The sequence below is a fragment of the Natator depressus genome, chromosome 1, assembly GCF_965152275.1.
Source record: "Natator depressus isolate rNatDep1 chromosome 1, rNatDep2.hap1, whole genome shotgun sequence".
Taxonomy (NCBI): Eukaryota; Metazoa; Chordata; order Testudines; family Cheloniidae; genus Natator; species Natator depressus.
This window is the reverse complement of record NC_134234.1, coordinates 60,632,831-60,649,731: the sequence shown is the minus strand read 5'-3', so window position 1 is coordinate 60,649,731 and position 16,901 is coordinate 60,632,831. Positions and strand designations below refer to the sequence as shown.

At 44.2% G+C, this 16,901-nt stretch overlaps 1 long non-coding RNA gene across 1 annotated transcript in view; it reads right to left on the bottom strand.

Annotated features, from left to right (window-relative positions):
* Nucleotides 1-1,557: 1,557 nt before the first annotated feature.
* Nucleotides 1,558-16,901, bottom strand: part of LOC141992348 (uncharacterized) — a 37,503-nt gene continuing 22,159 nt past the window's right edge. Inside the window, exon 3 of the long non-coding RNA XR_012640581.1 lies at nucleotides 1,558-1,687. This is a non-coding gene — a long non-coding RNA (uncharacterized LOC141992348). The remainder of the gene's footprint in view (nucleotides 1,688-16,901) is intronic.

The window sequence follows — 16,901 nt, the reverse complement described above, 5'->3', positions numbered from 1 at the left end:
ATGTCTATAGAAAGCGTTGAGTCCATTTTCATTGAGAATAAGAGTATGTCTACAAAGCAGTTAAAATGGTGCTTCCCAGCATGGGTAAACAGAGATGTGTTACCTCTGCTCATGCTAGTGTGCTAAAAATAGCAGTGTGACCACAGCAGCATGGGTGGTGGCTCAGGCTAGTCACACAAGCACAACCCCACCCGACCCCTGGGTATGTCCTTGGGTGCCTAGCCCAAGCTGTGCCCGTGCTGCTGCGGCCACAATGCTATTTGTTCGTGCACCAGCTGGAACAGAGCTAGTGCGTGACCATCTACCCGCACTGGGAAGCACCGTCCCAGCTCTGGTGTGACATACCCAAAGTTTCTCTACCCCTTATTTAAGGCTCTGGAATACAGCAGATGTTCATGTACGTACAGCATGATAATGAGACAATATCAATATGCTTGTAATAGTGAAAGCAAAAGGGCTTATTTCAGTTACTAGCTAATCAGAGCAGAGATCTGTAACTAATTGCAAGAATAAGTGCTACTAAACCTCAAGAACTAGTGCTATCATTTATTATTTTCAGTTCCAGTCTCCTGTTTGGAGCATGAAAGTTCAGCCGCTATAAATCAGAAACGTGATATGATTGCTGCCAACTCGGTTGACAGTATTTGCTCAGTGATAATGCCCTTTGATACACAAAGCGGCATTGTAGCTGCAGCTTTTGCAATTGTGCCTGCCAACTTGAGGATTTTTTGCCACTGAATGACAGATGAGAAGTTACCAGAGCTTGGAGAAGAGTGTCTGCTATTGATCTCATTTATTCATGGAAAGAGGGGCAGTATGTTATATTATTACATGATCATTATGGGAAACATTAAACAGAACGTAAATGTTAACTGCTGTAGCGGCACCCAGAGCAAAAGGAGGGGCTTCTCTTGATTGAATGATTAAAATTTTACAAATCTAAATGAATAAATAGGTCAGAGTAGAAGAAAAAAAGATGAATTCTGGAGATACTGGAAAGGGAAAAGTGACCTTCCTCTTAAGCATCTGGTACTAGCCACTCTCAGAGACAAGCTATTGAATAAGATGGACCACAGCTCAGATCTGGCATGTTCCCGTGTAATCCCCAAATTCTCATGTAAATTATTTGGGGAAACTTTTTATTTTCCAGCTTTTGATGTGCATACTTGAAGTGACTTAAAGCACTGTGTAAACCTAGAATGCGAAACAATGATGATGATAATACATCTGAAAATAGAAATATAATAAAATTCATCTTCATAGATATTGGTGGATTTGAAAATAAAATAGCCCAAAGTTGGTAGCAATTCTGTACTGCTGGGTTATTTCAAATACCCACTTTGCATTGGTGATAATTCTTTTAATATTCAGTTCTCATTTTATAGCACTCAGCAATGATCTGCATGCTTCCTAGAAGATAATGAAAGGCATAGATCCAGATTCTGAACTGCCATAAAGTGGTTTATCCCCATTGACTTTAATGGAGCTATTTTGATTTACACCAGCTCTGACTCTAGCCCATAGTAGCTGCCTGTAAGGTAGTGTACTTACCATCCATAGCACCCCCTTATGTCAGGGTGAGACGCTGCTAGGGGTTCTCATCTCTCGTGCCTCCTAATGTCCATCTGCCTCTCACCAGGGCTTCTGTGGCTCAGTCCTCCAGCCAAATCACATCCAGTTCAGGCTCCTTCCAGGGTAACAAAAAGGTCCAATTGAAAATCCAAGCTAAACATTTAAATAATAATTATACTGCTTTCGGGCTCTATGGAAGTGCTTTTACTCACCCCACCTCAGAGCCTCCCCCGCAGGAGCCTAACTTGCTCCTGCAGCATTCTTCCTTTGTTGCTTTTTGTCTTTTCCCTCACTGCCTCCCTTCTGCAGGGACTCTGGCAGCTTCCCATGGGATCTCCCTGCCCTTTGTCAGCCCTACCTCAGGACTTCCCCCACAAGAGCCTGTGCTGCTCCCTGGGGGGCCTCTTACATGACTTCCTGACAGTTTAAGCCCTATCTCAGGGCTCCCACCCACAGAAGTCTGACCCTGCTCCCTGTGGGTTCTCCTACCTGCAGGAGAGTCTTCAGACTCCCCCCCACCAACTGAGTTCACCACTTTGTATAGTTTTTTCCTAACCCTTTCAAAGCTTGGATCGCTGGGAGCTAGCTGCTAGGTCACAGACTGAGCTGAGCCTGATTTGCCTCAAAAGGCAGCCAGCCTGTGACACTGCCCCAAAGAGGTTACAATCTAAATGTTTCATATGACCCTAGAAGTGTTGGTATCACAGCACATACAAACACATGGTTACTCAAGTTAGCCAAATTCTCCCCTTAGTTATACTGATGCATTCCCATTGAAAGTAACATAGATGTATCAGTGCAACTAAGAGAAGAATTTGTCCTATAACATTAAATGTGTTAAGTATCAGAGGGGTAGCCATGTTAGTCTGGATCTGTAAAAGCGGCAAAGAGTCCTGTGGCACCTTATAGACTAACAGACGTATTGGAGCATAAGCTTTTGTGGGTGAATACCCACTTCGTCGGACGCATGTAGTGGAAATTTCCAGAGGCAGGTATAAATATGCAAGCATGAATCAGGCTAGGGATAACGAGGTCAGTTCAATCAGGGAGGATGAGGCCCTCTTCTAGCAGATAAGGTGTGAACACCAAGGGAGGAGAAACTGCTTTTGCAGTTGGCTAGCCATTCACAGTCTTTGTTTAATCCTCAGCTGATGGTGTCAAATTTGCAAATGAACTGAAGCTCAGCAGTTTCTCTTTGAAGTCTGGTCCTGAAGTTTTTTGCTGCAGGATGGCTACCTTTAAATCTGCTATTGTGTGTCCAGGGAGGTTGAAGTGTTCTCCTACAGGTTTTTGTATATTGCCATTCCTAATATCTGATTTGTGTCCATTTATCCTTTTACGTAGGGACTGTCCAGCCAATGTACATAGCAGAGGGGCATTGCTGGCACATGATGGCATATATTACATTGGTGGACGTACAGATGAATGAACCAGTGATGGTGTGGCTGATCTGGTTAGGTCCTGTGATGGTGTCGCTGGTGTAGATATGTGGGCAGAGTTGGCAGCGAAGTTTGTTGCAGGGATTGGTTCCTGAGTTAGAGTTAGTATGGTGCGGTGTGTAGTTGCTGGTGAGAATATGCTTCAGGTTGGCAGGCTGTCTGTGCGCGAGGACTGGCCTGCCTCCCAAGGCCTGTGAAAGTGAGGGATCATTGTCCAGGATGGGTTGTAGTTCACTGATGATGCATTGGAAAGGTTTTAGCTGAGGACTGTATGTGATGGCCAGTGGCGTTCTGTTGGTTTATTTCTTGGGTTTGTCTTGCAGCAGGAGGCTTCTGGGTACACATCTGGCTCTGTTGATCTGTTTCCTTATTTCCTCATGTGGGTATTGTAGTTTTGAGAATGCTTGGTGAAGATCTTGTAGGGTTGGTCTCTGTCTGAGGGGTTGGAGCAAATGTGGTTGTACCTCAGCACTTGGCTGTAGACAGTGGATCGTGTGGTGTGTCCGGGATGGAAGCTGGAGGCATGAAGGTAGGCATAGCGGTTAATGGGTTTTTAGTATAGGGTGGTGTTAATGTGACCATCACTTAATTGCACCGTGGTGTCTAGGAAGTGGACCTCCTGTGTAGATTGGTCCAGGCTGAGGTTGATGGTGGGGTGGAAGCTATTGAAATCGTGGTGGAATTCTTCCAGGGTTTCCTTCCCATGGGTCCAGATGATGAAGATGTCATCAATGTAGTGTAGGTAGAGAAGGGGCGTTAGGGGACGAGAGCTGAGGAAGCATTGTTCCAGGTCAGCCATAAAAATGTTGGCATATTGTGGGGCCATGCGGGTGCCCATAGCAGTGCCATGGGTCTGGAGGTACATATTGTCACCAAATTTGAAATAATCGTGCATGAGGATAAAGTCACAGAGCTCAGTAACCAGTTGTGCTGTGGCATCATCAGGGATACTGTTCCTGACCGCTTGTATTCAATCAGATATTAGGAATGACAACATACAAAAACCTGTAAGAGAACACTCCCTGGACACACAATAGCAGATTTAAAGATAGCCATCCTGCAGCAAAAAAACTTCAGGACCAGACTTCAAAGAGAAACTGCTGAGCTTCAGTTCATTTGCAAATTTGACACCATCAGCTGAGGATTAAACAAAGACTGTGAATGGCTAGCCAACTGCAAAAGCAGTTTCTCCTCCCTTGGTGTTCACACCTCAGCTGCTAGAAGAGGGCCTCATCCTCCCTGATTGAACTAACCTCGTTATCCCTAGCCTGATTCATGCTTGCATATTTATACCTGCCTCTGGAAATTTCCACTACATGCATCTGAAGAAGTGGGTATTCACCCACGAAAGCTTATGCTCCAATATGTCTGTTAGTCTATAAGGTGCCACAGGACTCTTTGCCATTAAATGTGTTGACTTTGCAGTTTGTGGAGACTGTGTCAGATGATGCTTAACAGTGTAGAAATCCCACTCTTGCAGAACCTTTGAAAAGACTGTGAACTACAGCTACAGCAGAGTTATACTTTCAGTACCAGCCGCAATGGACAGCACAAAGCAAAGCAAACTGGAGCCTTGCAGATGAGTTCTTAGTACCATAGTACCAAACCAACACATCAGCCATTTTGATACTGGACATTTTCTCCAAAAATGAATGGCTTACATAAGAATATAAGAATGGCCATACTGGATCAGACGAAAGGTCCATCTAGCCCAGCATCCTGTCTGCCGAGGGAAAGAACAGAACAGGTAATGCCCCAGAGGGAAAGAACAGAACAGGTAATCATCAAGTGATCCATCCCCTGTCGCCCACTCCCAGCTTCTGGCAAACAGAGGCTCGGGACACCATCCCTGCCCATCTTGGCTAATAGCCACTGATGGATCTATCCTCCATGAATTTATCTAGTTCTTTTTTCAACCCTGTTATAGTCTTGGCCTTCACAACATCCTCTGGCAACGAGTTACACAGGTTGACTGTGCATTGTGTGAAGAAATACTTCATTTTGTTTGTTTTAAACCTGCTGCCTATTAATTTCACGTGGTGACCCCCAAGTTCTTGTGCTATGAGGAGTTATGAGCAAATTAGTTGAAACAATAGTAAAGAATAAAATTGTCAGAGATAGAGAAGAACATAAATTGTTGTGCAAAAGTCAGCATGGTTTCTGTAAAGGGAGATCATGTCTTACTAATCTATTAGAGTTCTTTGGGGGGGTCAACAAACATGTGGACAAGGGGGATCCAGTGGACATAGTGTAGTTAGATTTCCAGAAAGCCTTTGACAAGGTCCCACACCAAAGGCTCTTATGTAAATTAAGTTGTCATGGGATAAGAGGGAAGATCCTTTCATGGACTGAGAACTGGTTAAAAGACAGGGAACAAAGGATAGGAATAAATGGTAAATTTTCAGAATGGAGAGGAGTAACTAGTGGTGTTCCCCAAGGGTCAGTCCTAGGACCAATCCTATTCAACTTATTCATAAATGTTCTGGAGAAAGGGGTAAACAGTGAGGTGGCAAAGTTTGCAGATGATACTAAACTGCTCAAGATAGTTAAGACCAAAGCAGACTGTGAAGAACTTCAAAAAGATCTCACAAAACTAAGTGATTGGGCAACAAAATGGCAAATGAAATTTAATGTGGATAAATGTAAAATAATGCACTTTGGAAAAAATAACCCCAAATATACATACAATATGATGGGGGCCAATTTAGCTACAACCAATCAGGAGAAAGATCTTGGAGTCATCATGGATAGTTCTCTGAAGACGTCCACACAGTGTGCAGCGGCAGTCAAAAAAGCAAACGGGATGTTAGGAATCATTTAAAAAGGGATAGAGAATAAGACGGAGAATATCTTATTGTCCTTATAGAAATCCATGGTACGCCCACATCTTGAATACTGCGTATAGATGTGGTCCCCTCATCTCAAAAAAGATATACTGGCATTAGAAAAGGTTCAGAAAAGGGCAACTAAAATGATTAGGGGTTTGGAACGGGTTCCATATGAGGAGAGATTAAAGAGGCTAGAACTTTTCAGCTTGGAAAAGAGGAGACTAAGGGGGGATATGATAGAGGTGTATATAAAATCATGAGTGGTGTGGAGAAAGTGAATAAGGAAAAGTTATTTACTTGTTCCCATAATATAAGAACTAGGGGCCACAAAATGAAATTAATGGGTAGCAGGTTTAAAACAAATAAAAGGAAGTTCTTCTTCACTCAGTGCACAGTGAACTGTGGAACTCCTTGCCTGAGGAGGTTGTGAAGGCTAGGTCTATAACAGTGTTTAAAAGAGAACTGGATAAATTCATTGAGGTTAAGTCCATTAATGGTGATTAGCCAGGATGGGTAAGGAATGATATCCCTAGCCTCTGTTTGTCAGAGGGTGGAGATGGATGGCAGGAGAGAAATCACTAGATCATTACCTGTTAGGTTCACTCCCTCTGGGGCACCTGGCATTGGCCACTGTCGGTAGACAGGATACTGGGCTGGATGGACCCTTGGTCTGACCCAGTCTGTCCTTTCTTATGTTCTTAAATAATACTTCCTTATTTATTTTCTCCAAAGCACTCATGATTTTATAGACCTCTATCATCCCCCCTTAGTCGTCTTTTTTCCAAGCTGAAAAGTCCCAGTTTTATTAATCTGTCCTCATATGGAAGCCGTTCCATACTCCTGTGTATTTTTGTTGCCCTTTGCTGTACCTTTTCCAGTTCCAGTACATCTTCTTTGAGATGGGGTGACCAAATCTGCGCACAGTATTCAAGATGTGGGCATACCATGGATTCATATAGAGGCAACATGATATTTTGTTTGCTTGTTGATACCTTTAGTGATTCCGCCTATTCTTTAGGCATCAGCTCCTTCCTGTTACTGTTTTAAAAGGAGGAGTCAATTTTGGGAGAGAGAGGTAGTTATTTATACTGCCATCATCAGCGGATATTGGTCCTTAGGCTGATATACCCAGACAAGGAAGAATCCCCCACAGCAGAGGGGACATGGGTGGGGGGAGCAGGATCGCCCTTCTCCCTCTCCCCGATTTGCTGCTTGGCTTGTACTGAGCATGCTCAATAACACTGCTGAAGCCAGTTGCCCTCACTCTGACCCCCCCCCCCCACTATCGGCAGGCACGGGTCGCCTCTGCCCCCCTGCATAGGGGGATCCTCCCATAGCAGCTCTTACGCCATCCCCTTTGTGGCTACTGTGGTAGGGGTATACCCTGTGCTTCCTGGCAATCTTCTGATTGCCAGCTGAAATATTGGCCCCCGTCACAGCTCTTGGCAGATGGCAAAAGATAGAGCAGCCCCAAAGAAATCAGAGCAGTGCACAGCCAGCCCAGGATGGAAAAAGCACAAAGGCATCTTAGTGCCACCTTTGTACCTCCTAAATTGTGCTGTACTAGTGGCTGTTGCCAAAGATCTGGTCTTATATCTTTATAGAAGAATACCCTGTATGGAGATTTGGAGGACACCATATTTGTCATGCTCTGACTCTTGAAGAGCTTTGCAAAGCAACAAGTGAAATCTCATTGGACCTTATTTTGCCACACTTACGCTGAGTTGTGCCTTCCTCCATGAGTAGTTCCACTGGTTTCAACAGAACTACTCACAGAGTAAGATACTACACAGCATGAGTAAGAGTGGCCGGAAAAATGAACCAGTCATTCTAAGTACACTGCAACATCACACCACTGGCTTGCATGTAATTCGTCTGTGGTTGTTCCCCTTTGTCATAAATATAAAGGGAAGGGTAAACACCTTTAAATCCCTCCTGGCCAGAGGAAAAACCCTTTCACCTGTAAAGGGTTAAGAAGGTAGGATAACCTCGCTGGCACCTGACCAAAATGACCAATGAGGAGACAAGATACTTTCAAAGCTGGAGGGGGGGAAACACAAAGGGTTCTGTCGGTGTGTTTCTTTTGCCGGGACCAGAGCAGGAATGCAGGTCAGAACTCCTGTAAAGGGTTAATAAGCAATCTAGTTAGATATGTGTTAGATCCTGTTTTGTTTAAATGGCTGATAAAATAAGTTGCGCTGAATGGAATAGATATTCCTGTTTTTGTGTCTTTTTGTAACTTAAGGTTTTGCCTAGAGGGATTCTCTATGTTTTGAATCTGACTACCTTGTAAGGTATTTACCATCCTGATTTTACAGAGGTGATTCTTTTTCTTTTTCTTTAATTAAAATTCTTCTTTTAAGAACCTGATTGTTTTTTCAGTGTTTTTAAGATCCAAGGGTTTGGGTCTGTGTTCACCTATGCAAATTGGTGAGGATTTTTATCAAGCCTTCCCCAGGAAAGGGGATGTAGGGCTTGGGGGCATTGGGGGGGGAAAGACGTTTCCAAGTGGGCTATTTTTGTTAGACGCTTGGTGGTGGCAGCAATAAGGTTGAGGGACAAAAGGTAAAATAGTTTGTACCTTGGGGAAGTTTTAACCTAGGCTGGTAAAAATAAGCTTAGGGGGGTTTTCATGCAGGTCCCCACATCTGTACCCTCGAGTTCACAGTGAGGAAGGAACCTTGACACCCTTCCTCTAACCTTTGTCTTCTTGTTTGTCTGTCCTTAGATTCTGAGGTCCTTGGAGCATGAACTGCCTTCCTTGAAAGCTCCGAGCACATAGCAGCCACTACCATTGCAAATCTTGGACCGAACAGGAAGCAAGTTCTGGAGCAGAGGAGCCCTGCTGACAGTCTTTTTAAACTAGGGGGCTGTCCGCTTGAACATCTCTGCTGATCACAATTACCCTCAAGTCACAGTGGTCGAGAGACATGATGAGCTCTTATGAAGCCAGAACCCAAACCATTTGTGGCTTTTATAAGTTAATAATACCACCTTAAATTGTGCCCCAGAATCAATTGGCAGCTAGTCCAGATCATGAAGCACTGCTGTGATATGCTGCCTATATGAAATGTTGCTTAATAAGTGGGCCACAGAGCTCTGCACTTACTGCAATTTGCCACATGTTTATAGGCAGAATCGCCACACAGAATACACTGTAATAATCCAGTCTTATGGGGAGATCAGCATGGGTAACTGCAGCAAGGTCCCCATCCATAGGACAAGGCTATAATCTTCTCCCCGAGCATAAACGATATAAAGTGCTCTTGGCAACCGCGGCTCCCCCTGGGTCCAGAAGCAGCTGGGGTCGCACCAAGCCCCGCAGATTTTGAGCCTAAGCAAGCTAGAGATTTCTCCCCCACCCAGCTTTTGTGACTATTTACATGGGATGGAACACTCATCCGCTAGTCAGAATCACTGTTATTTTTAATTCATCCATTGTATGATCATTAATTACACCAATACCATGGGGATAGGTATATAAACCTGAATAGAACAGAATGGAGATTCTGCAAAAAATACACACAGGTTATCTGCATAACCCTGCACAAGTCTGAAGACGCTGGGGGTGAAATCCTGCCTCTGCTGAAGCCAGGGACTTTAAGGGGATCAGGATTTCATCCCAGATTTTTTTTGTGAATGAGCTTTGTTAAAAATGTGTGTGTGTGTGGGGGGGTATTTTTAAGCCCAGGAAAAGCCTAGCCGTGTTTGTTTATTTGTACTTGTGCACTGAACAGTGACCACATTAACTCAGTGGGCCACAACAGGGAGCATGTTCTGTTGGCTGTGCACATTCACAAAGCCAGGCTGCGGAGTGGGGCCACAGGAAGCTCCACATCCAGGGAGCTGTGAGGCCATGCGGATGGGCTGTGTGCCTGAGTATGCCGTGCAACCTAGCGCAGGGGCAGCCTTCCCAGCACGGCTGCAGAGGCCACAAGCTACACATCAGGGCTATGCAGAGATTGCACAGGTGTCCTGTGCCCAGCCCCCCACACTGCAGGAGGATTTCATCCCTCCCAGTCTCCTGCCTAGCGCTCCCCTGTGGACAGGCAATTTACTTGGCCTATTCACAGGGCCAGATAAATTGTACTGCCCTTGTGCTACTTGGTCATCACTAGAAATGAGACTCAGTCAACGGAATTCCCAGAAGAGCACAACGTGGCCCAAAGAACGTACTAACAGTAAGGCAACAGTGGACAAACACATCCTGTTCACTTGACTAGCAAACCAGAAAGCCACAAGCAGCAGGTGGCTTAATATATTTGCCTTCCCTCTTTACGATCCCAGCACTTGTATTATTTCCCCACCACATAAATAACCTTTATTTACATGCCTGTCTTTGCAGCCTATGCAAATGCTAGATGCAGACAGAAAACTGTACACATCTGAGTCTCTTTTCCTGTGACATCAAGTACATTTGCTCAAGGCAGTTTCCTAGAATAAGAGATCTGCATCAGCCCTTCTTATGCCAGCTAAAGAAAATGCTGAAATACATTTCTGAGAAGAAATTCTGATTAAGCTAAGCTGATCTAAATCAATAAATTATGCCAAGGTAGTCAACTCCTGATTATCCAGTTTGTAAGGGTGATCTCTGTATTAATTTATTATTAATCAGGAACATGCTTAGAGTTTACAATACCAAACATAATCAGACAATCAGTGGGAAGGCAGTCAGCGGAACAGGGGAAAAGGCTGGCAGTTTGTTCAACAGGGAGGTTCAGAGCATGGGGATTCTACTGTATTTAGAGGCTTTGAGTGATGTATCAAATGAGATAAGAACCTGAACTAGGATACATTTGATACACGTTTTCAAGCTTTCAAAGATTCATAGATTCCAAGGCCAGAAGGGACCATTGTGATCATATAGTCTGACCTCCTATATAACACAGGCCATAGAATTTCCCCAAAATACGTCCTTTTGAACTAGAGCATATACCTAAAAAATAAACAAAGCCCACATCTAATCTTGATATAAAAATTGCCAGTGATGGAGAATCCACCACAACCCTTGGTAAATTGTTCCAATGGTTAGTTAATCTCACTGTTACAAATTTATGCTTCATTTCCAGTCTGAATTTATCTAGCTTCAAATTCCAGCCATTGGATCGTGTTATACCTTTGTCGGCTAGACTGAACAGCCCATTATTAAATATTTGTTCCCCTTTTATATAATTATAGACTGCAAGCAAGTCACCTCTTAACCTTCTCTTTCTTAAACTAAATAGATTGAGCGCCTTAAGTCTATCACCATAAAGCAGATTTTCTAATCTTTAAATCATTCTCATGTCTCCTCTCTGAACCCTCTCCAATTTATCAACATCCTTCTTGAATTGTGGAAACCAGTACAGGGCACACTATTCAGCAGTACCAGTGCCAAATACAGAGGTAAAATAACCTGTCTACTCCTACTCAAGATTCCCCTGTTTATGCATCCAAGGATCTCACTAGCTCTTTTGGCCACAACATCACAGTGGGAACTTGTGTTCAGCTGATTATCCACCATGACCGCCAACTCTTTTTTGGAGTCGCTGCTTCCCAGGATAGAGTCCCCCTTTTCATAAGTATGGCCTGCATTCTTTGTTCTTAGAGGTACACATTTTCACTTAGCCCTATTAAAGCTTGCAGTTGAGCATCTCAGAAATGTTTTGATTTTTAATACACATGGCATTTGTTTGACAGCATTTAAGCAATGATTTTCTCTTGTTTTCTTCTTTTACAGGAAACAGAGCACCCTGGATCAGCAGAATATATGGCGGAATGGGGAGGAAACTGCAGAGCAAAGACCACCACATGATTAAACGCGCTCAGTCAACGATGGAAGTAAGTGTTGTGGCAATAAATTATTTTCAGTTCTGATCGTGCAAGAAAGGCAAACTTTGCTGGAGAGAGCTCATAAGGGGTGGATCAGATGACAGAGGAGAAGGCAAGGAGGACAAGAAGGAGAGCATTCAAGTCACTTTTTTTAAGCTGTCACATGAAAGCAGAGCCTGCAATAACAACTAGACAATTAGAATTGGTGCACATTTGCAGCTGGCAAAACTAACATCCCTTCCTCTCCCCTCCCCCTTCCCCCGACACACACAGAAAGAGAGAGAGGAGGGAAATGGAAGAAATAAATTACTAAACCAAATGATAAAGGGATTGTTACCATTCTTGCCTTACCCTTCATGAGCTGCACTCTTCCAGCATGCCTTACCACATTGCTGTATCATACACCGTCAGGACTCCTCAGGGGCTCTCCAGTCTTCTCGTGGGCAATTTAGGGTGGGTGCAAGTTACACTTCTTGAGTGCCTAGTGACAGCCAGCGCAGGGTCTGAACCTGATAACATCAGAGTCAATGGTAGTTTCAGCCCTGATTTGGCAAAGCACTGAAACACATGCTTACCTTCTAACTCCATCCCTAATCAGCAAAGTGCTATTTACTTCAATGGAATTTATGCACATGCTTAAAGTTAAGCATGCACTGAAGTGCTTTGCCAAGTGGGGTCCTCCCTCATTAACTTTAATAGGAACTGCATTTACACCCTTGGAAGAGCAATCCAGAGATATTACTGGTGTTGATACTTGTGTAACTTCAGATGGGGAACTGAACGTGGCATTTCCAAATTTGTAGGCCAGTCACAATTAACTGCCTAGTCATACTACAGCCAGCTGCCAGGGGAAGCTCTCAGAATTTCTGTACCTCACACAGGCTTTACAAGCTCAGGTTTTTTGCTGTTAACTCATTAGCTAATGGAAAACAAGGCAAAATTGAGAAAGGATGGCTTAGTGTTTAGGATACTAGGCTGGGATTTGGGAGACCTGAATTAAATTCTCTGCTCTGCCATAGACTTCTTGGGGAAACTGGGGTACATGGGCCACAGGTATCGCAGGCCAGACAGCCAGGCACGGTACTCCCCATGCTCCAGCCAGAGGCCCCCTCTTGCTTCCCGCTCTTCCCCCCTGGCCCCAGCCCAGGATGCTCCTCTTCCCACCCTTGCTTAGCCTCTCCCCCAAAGCGAACGGGGGCTGGGGCTAAGGTGAGCCAGCCAGCAGCTGGGACTCAGGACAGCTGGGGCCGGTGCTCGGGCCAGCCGGTTGGGGCTGGAGCTGCCTGGCACTGGGGCCACCCACCACTCTGGGGCTGGGACCATCCAGCACTCAGGCCGCCTGGCACTCCAGGGCTGGGCCATGACTCCTCCGACCACGGTGGGGGATCGGGGCTCCAGGGGAGGGGTCTTGGGCAGGAGGGGTGGGGCCAGGGTCTAGCCTCCCCAAAGTGGGGCTTCACACACCACCCATGCTTGAGTAAGTCACTTAGGCCCAGATCCACAAAGGTCTTTAGGATTCTAACTTCCATTGATTTCAGCAGAAATTAAGGGCCTAAATACCTTTGAACCTGGGCCTTAATCTCTCTAGGCCTCAATTCCCCAGGAATGCACTTCTCTACCTCACATGGGTGTTGTGAAGATAAATACATTAAAGATTGTGAGGCACTCACATACTATGGTAATGGGAACTATATAAGTACCTAGACAGACAGTGCTATATTGACTTTGTGACTGAAATTCTGGGGAAATATTATCAGTTAATAAATTTGTCAGCTTAGGGTAGATTTCTTTTAACAATGCACTTCTTACTTTTTCTTAACTACATATATTATGGCAGGAGTCACCTGTTACATGTAATTTTACAACTTATTTTTCTTATTACACGAGTAGCATGCTGTCTTTGAAGGAACACTGTATTACTCTTTCTTTGATGATGTCACTTTTGCTGGGAAGCTGTTGAAAGCAGCAAGAGAGTTTCCTCTTTTCTTTAATTGCTCTAGCTTGAGTCAATTCCTGCAGAGTTGCTTCCTGGGAACTGGGCATTGCTTTTTGGGCTGAGATCCCTGAAGAAGCTTGGGTGCTGTTTATAACCTCTCTGTTCAAGGATTGGTATATATAGTGTAAATAAACAAGTTACACTAAGGCCTTGTCTACATTATAAAATTAAGTCGTCCTAAGTTTGCTCAAAATATAGCCACCACAGTAAATACTGCAGTTTTTCATGTCCACACTACCTTCTTTCTCACAATGGCGTGTTTCCTCACCAGGAGCACTTACTCCTGTGCCAGGCTCACAGCTGGAGCCCCTCTGCCCCAAGCTGTCAGTCCCACAAAACTGGGTGACTGGGCAACAAAAATGGCAGATTAAATTCAATGTTGATAAATGCAAAATAATGCAAATTGGAAATTATAATCCCAACTATACATATAAAATGATGGGGCCTAAATTAGCTGTTACCACTCAAGAAAGAGAATCGTTAGGAAAGGGGTAGATAATAAGACAGAAAATACCATGTTGCATCTATATAAATCCATGTTACGCCCACATCTTGAATACTGTGTGCAGATCTGGTTGCCCCATCTCAAAAAAGATATATTGGAATTGGAAAAGGCTCAGAGAGCAACAAAAATGATTAGGGGTATGGAACATCTTCCATATGAAGAGAAAGTAATAAGACTGGGCTTTTCAGCTTTGAAAAGAGACGACTAAGGGGGGGATATGATAAAGGTCTATAAAATAATGACTGGTGTGGAGAAAGTAAATAAGGAAGTATTATTTACTCCTCATACCACAAGAACTAGGGCACACAAAATGAAATAAATAGGCAGCAGGTTTAAAACAAACAAAAGGAAGTATTTCTTCACACAACGCACAGTCAACCTGGGGAACTCTTTGTCAGAGGATATTGTGAAAGCCAAAACTATAATTGTGTTCAAAAAAGAACTAGATACATTCATGCAGGATGGGTCCATCAATGGCTTTTAGCCATATTGGGCAGGGATGCAAAACCAAAACAATGGAACCACCCACCCCCAAGATGACAGGTTGGGGCAGGGGGGTTCCAACTGTGAGCCCTGCGCAGGGCTGACAGGCAACAGGCGATGTAAGTAACACAGTGACTACATGGACACTGCATCACCCTAACTACATCCACCTAAGCGCTACGCATCTGGCAGAGGTGGCATTATTAGGCTGAAAGAAAAGGAGGACTTGTGGCACCTTAGAGACTAACCAATTTATTTGAGCATAAGCTTTCGTGAACTACAGCTCACTTCATCGGAATAAATTGGTTAGTCTCTAAGGTGCCACAAGTCCTCCTTTTCTTTTTGCAAATACAGACTAACACGGCTGCTACTCTGAAACCTGTTATTAGGCTGGTGTAGTGGGCAACTTACATCAGTGGGAGCAATGTTGTAGTGTAGATGTTCACAGAGTTAGGTTGACATAAGCTGCCTTATGTCACCCTAGGTCTGTAGTGTACACCAGGCCTAAGAAAGTACCCACACTCCACATCACTTCTCTCTCCTCCAACAGAAAGCCAACCTGCAAGGGCTTAAAATCTCCTATCACTCTACAGAGGGCCCAAAATATGTAGATTAATAGGAAATGTTTATTTGATATACTGGGAAAATTAAGCAGGTTTGTGACCTTGCATTTGAGACTGTCTCATTAATGTGTAGAGAATCTTTGTGTTGCTTTTTCAGAAAGAGATTTGTGCTGCATTTACATTTGGAGCGCATAGATTTTTCCCAGCTGCTGCCTCTGTGGTGCTGTCTGTCTGATACAGGAGCTGCTCCATACAAGCTCCCAAAATGGCAAAGCACCTTTTGCCAATTATTATTACATTATTATCTATATTACGGTAGTGCCTAGAATTTCCAATCAGGAATCAGCTCCCCTCCCCATTGTGCTAGGTGCTGTACAAAGAGAAAGACAGAAGGATACAGCAAAGACACAAGGAAGTGGGAGGACAAGGTAACAGTGAAATGATCAGAGTTAGTAAAATAAGCTGTGGATGGAGGGGATGAGCCAGGGCTTGGTAGGGCAGACTTTACAATGAGAGGGTCAAAGGAGTCAAGAGAAGTATAGAATAAGAACATAAGAACGGCCATACTGGGTCAGACCAATGGTCCACCTAACCCAGTATCCTGGCTTCCAACAGTGGCCAATACCAGATGCTTCAAAGATAATGAACAGAATGGGGCACTGTATCAGGTGATCCATCCCCTGGCATCCAATCCCAGCATCTGGCAGTCAGAGGCTTAGGGATACCCAGAGCATGGGTGACCGATCACTTTGGCTAATAGCCATTAATGGATCTATCCTCCATGAATTTATCTAATTCTTTTTTGAACCCAGTTATAGTTTTGGCCTTCACAACACGCCCTGACTACAAGTTCCACAGGTTGACTGTAGAGTCAATGACTGAGACAATTGAGGCAAGAGAGCAGAGAGAAAGGAATTTAGAGCACAGGAGTAATCAAGGCATTCTCTAGGAATTATTTTGGGGAAGTTCTATGGCCTATTTTTTGCAGGAGCTCAGATTAGATTATCATAATGGTCCCTTCTGGCCTAATAATCTCTGAATCTGTGGATATTGATGGGATGGCAGTCAAGAAAAGGCTGGCTAGTTGGGGAAGGGGAAGGAGAAGGAGGCAGATGAGCAATGCTGAAGGGGACACAGGGATAGTCAGGCAGGTAATTCAGCAATGGAGAGTGAGAGAGAGAGAGAGCTGATCCAGGGCTGCAGGCTAAATAGGGAGAGGAGGGCAAGGAGAAAAGATGCCAGAGGTGCCAATGGGAACTTTATATACACACAATTTTGAGTTATACACATTTACCTCCTGTTCTAAGAGCCTTGATAAAAAAAATCTTCATTTTTGCCTCCTTGAATGGAAAGTTTGTGTCAGCCAGGAGCTACTGCACGGAGAGAAGCCGGGCACACATACCAATAAGGGCCTGATCCCTGATCCCTGTTTTTACAAAGCACAAGAAATATAGATCTGTACACAACTCAGAAATGTACTTAAGGGTTGGTTGGTTTGTTTTCTTCTGTGATCAGAGGATCTCTGTGTGTGTCAATAGTTACTGATATAGCAACAATTATGATAGAGAGATGGAGCCCACCACCACTACCACCACACACACATAGTTACACCTCTAGTGCAATGGTTCTTAACCAGGGAAGGCCATAAGCAGGCTTCAGGGGGGCCACCAAAGAGGGCCAGCGTTAGACTCACTAGGGCCCAGA